This window comes from Dipodomys ordii, unplaced genomic scaffold, assembly GCF_000151885.1.
Source record: "Dipodomys ordii isolate 6190 unplaced genomic scaffold, Dord_2.0 Scaffold19, whole genome shotgun sequence".
In the NCBI taxonomy this organism is placed as follows: Eukaryota; Metazoa; Chordata; class Mammalia; order Rodentia; family Heteromyidae; genus Dipodomys; species Dipodomys ordii.
In genome coordinates this window covers 12,125,916-12,129,969 of record NW_012267235.1, presented here as the reverse complement: position 1 = coordinate 12,129,969, position 4,054 = coordinate 12,125,916, and positions in this window count along the sequence as shown.

Genomic DNA, 4,054 nt, shown 5'->3' with positions numbered 1-4,054 from the left:
AGGACTGACAAAAAAAAAAACAAGAAGAAGAAGAAGGAGGAGGAGGAGGAGGAGGAGGAGGAGGAGTCCTTTGTTTCCATATCTTTGGAGTTTGTTTCAGTATGTATATTATTTTATATAAGTATGAAGAGTGCTTGGGTATTCTACCTTGTAATTCTCTCCTAAGGCTATCCTATTCTGGTCTCACTACATATGAGTATCTAGAATCCTGTGTAATTTGTCATATCCCAGTGCATTTTAGACCTAATTTCTGTGTATCAGGGAGAACATGGGCCGTTTGTCTCTATGATCTTGGTTTACCTCACTTAACATGATTTGTTCCAGTTCCATCCATTTCCCTGAGCAAACTGATTTTAAATCTCGGCTCTCTTACTGGACCTTGGGGCAGCTCATTTAACTTCTCTGTGCCTATTGTCTTATTTATTTACCTCTGGGACTTGAACCTAAGACCTTTAGATATACTAGTAGGCATGTGCTATACACTAAGCTATATCCCAAGCTCCATTGTGTGTGTGTGTGTGTGTGTGCCCCAAGGCTTGAACTTAGGACCTGGGCACTGTCCCTAAGTTTTTGTGTTCAAGGCTAGCATTCTACCACTTAAGCCACTGCTCCACATTTAGCTTTCTTTGGTGGTTAATTGGAGATAAGCATTTCACTAACTTTTCCTGCCTGGGCTGGCTTTGAATCACAATCCTCAGATCTCAACCTCTTGAGTAGCTAGAATTCCAGGCATGAACCACCAGCGTCCAGCTTCCTGCTCATCTTCTAAATACAGATAAGGTATACATTTTGTTTGATGGTCTTTTTCTTCTGTGTTTACATTTTAACATCTCTGAAGTCAGAATGTATCCTAAGTTGGAGGTATGCCATGTTCCATTTTCTTTAGCAATACAAAAAAAGCCAATAGTATGTATTACAATAATAGTATCTTAAATTCAATGAAATGCAATGATACAAGAATGTTGTGAAATCTATCTATCTATCTATCTATCTTGTTTAGTCCCAGTATTTGGACTAACTGAAACAGAAGGATTTTTTTCCTTTTTTTATTTTATTTTCTTTGTTGGTTATGGGGCTTGAACTCAGAGCCTAGGTACTGTCCCTCAGCTCTTTTGCTCAAGGCTAGTGCTCTACCACTGTGAATCACATAATGCCACTTCTGGTTTTCTGGTGGTTTATTGGAGATAAGAGTCTCATGGACTTTCCTGCACAGGCTAGCTTTGAACAGCGATCCTTAGATCTTAGCCTCTTGAGTAGCTAGGATTACAGGCGTGAGCCACCAGTGCCTAGCTAGCAGAAGGATTTCAAGTACAAAACCAGCTTGGGCTATGGAGTCAGACCCTACCTCAAAAAAAAGTGTAATTTCATGGGATTTGAGTGTGTGTGTGTGTGTGCGCATGTGTGCACGTGTGTACGCATGCACGTGTGCTCATGTGCATGTACCCCCATACTGGAGTTTAATTTCAGGACCTTGCACTCATGTTTGGCTTTTATCACGCAAGGCTGGCGCTCTACCACTTGCACCACACCTCCATTTGTAGCTTTTTGCTAGTTAGTTGTAGATAAAAATCTCACAGACTTCTCTGTCCAGGCTATTTTTGAACTATGATCCTCAAATGTCAGCCTCTTGAGTAGTTAGGATTACAGGAATGAGCTACTGGTACCCAGCCCTTTTCCTTTTTATTGATGCTAGTAATGGGGTTTGAACTCAGGGCTTCACCCTTGGTAGACAGGCACTCTACCACTTGAGCCACATTTCTAGCCCCGGACTCTCAACACTAAGTGACCTATGTTTTTAGTATTCCTTGGAATCGAGCTCCTACATGTCCCTGGAACTTAATCTCTCAGCACTGCATACCTCAGCCCACCCTAGCAGCTACACTGAATCACCTATAGTTGCCCTAACAATTTGTTCTCTCTGCCTTTGCCCTGGCTTGTCCCTCTACCTGGGATGCCCTTCTGCGATGACTCAGACATTACCTTTACTGCAAAGGTCTCTCTGAGCTGCTGGGGTGGAACAGAGCCCTTTCTCCAAGAATCTTTCAGTTATGGCACCATTGTATCAATGTTTACCTTCTTCCCATCTGCCGCTCTAAGCTTTTTGTTTTGTTTTGTCCTTTGTGGGCCTTGAACAAAGCGTCTGGGTGCTGTTCTTGAACTCTTTTGCTCTACCACTTTGAGCCACAGCACCACTTCTGGTGTTTGAGTGGTTAATTGGAGATGAGACTCATGGAGACTTCTCTGCCCTGGCTGGCTTTGAACTGCGATGTTCAGCCTCCTGAGTAGCAAGGATTACAGGTATGAGCCATCCGCACTTGGCTTTTTTGTTTTTTTTAAATCATTCCTGGCACATGGTAGACATTAGAACATCTCTGACAGCTCCAGTTCCTTCTCTTTTTTTTTTTTTTTTGGTCAGTCGTGGGGCTTGAACTCTGGGCTTGGGCGCTGTTCCTCAGTTCTTCAGTTCAAGGCAAGCACTCTACTGCTTGCGCCACAGCGCCACTTCCGGTTTTCTAGTGGATTATTGGAGATAAGAGGGTCACCGACTTTCCTACCTGAGCTAGCTTTAAACTGAGATCCTCAGATCTCAGCCTCATGAGTAGCTAGGATTACAGGCATGAGCCACCGGCGCCTGGCTCTCGGACCGACCCTTATAATACACATTCCTCATGCATGCAAGCAAGCATGCACTCATGCCAGTAAGCACACGTGTGTGTGTGTGTGTGTGTGTGTGTGTGTGTGTGTGTGTACTGGAGCTTGAAATCAGGCCTTGGTGATTTTGTTGTCTTTCTCTGTCTCTCAAAGTTGGCATTCTACCACTTAAGTCACACCTCCACTTTCAATGTTATGCTGATTCATTGGAGATAAGAGTCTCAGGGACTTGTTTGCTTTGACTGGCTTTGAACCAAGATCCTCAGATCTTAGCCTCCTGAGTAGTGGGGATTACAGGTGTGAGCCACTGGTGCCCAGCTACATTTCTCTAGTAAGCACTTCATGAATAAGTGGCATAGAAGGCTGGTGAGTTTGGTGGTGTGTGTGTGTGTGTGTGTGTGTGTGTGTGTGTGTGTGTGTGTGTGTGTATGTGTTGCTGGGAATCAAACTCAGAACCTCATATATACTAGGCAAACAATCTACTCCTGGCTACACCTCCAGTTCTTGTGTTTCTTTTCTCTGCAAATAAAGCCAACCTATTGGAGCAGGCCTGCCAGCAGAGGGCTGGCTTCCCTGAGCCCTTGGCCAAACAATGGAGGCAGTTGTAAGTGTGGCACATTTTAACAATGGCCCACAGATTCCTTGGCAGGTCTCCCATGGAGAGGTAGGTCTATGTACCCTGCAATCTGGCCTCTCTGGAGGCCTGGCCCATGGAATATTGCAGAACTGATGCTGTGTCATTCTCTGGACCTTACAGAGCTGGCACTTTCCACTCTCTTCCTTTGGGGACAATTACTCTAAAACTCAGACACTATCTACAAAGCCCACCTACAGGAAGAGTCCACATGGAGGGCTCCCAGCCAAAAGCCAGCACTTCCTGCCAAACACATGAAGGATGAGACAGCCCCCATTTGTCAGGTCACCCCAGCCTTTCAATTTTCCAACTATTGTCTCAGACATCTCAAAGCAAAGAAGTCATCCCTACAGATCCCATTGGAAGTCCAGACTTGCTGGCTTCAGAGGCATAATGAAAGGGTCATTTTATGCCACAAGGTATCATTCCTTGACAAGAACTGGGCCAGACTTCAGCGGCTCACACCTGTGACCCTCATTACTCAGAAGGCTAAGATCTAGAAGATTGAGGTGTAAAGGTAGCTGGCCCAGCAAAGCTTATGAAGTCGCACCTCTAAAATAATTAGCAAAGAGTTGGAACGGAGGTGTGGCTCAAGTGCTCAAATGAGCAGGAAGCCAAGCAAGTGCAAGACCAGTTCAAACCCCAGTACCAGCACAAAAAAATAACCAAAGGGGGGCTGGGAAGGTGGCTCAGTGGTAGAGCGCTTGTCTTGCATGCCTGAGGCCCTGGGTTCGATTCCTCAGCACCACATAAGCAAAAAGAAAAAAG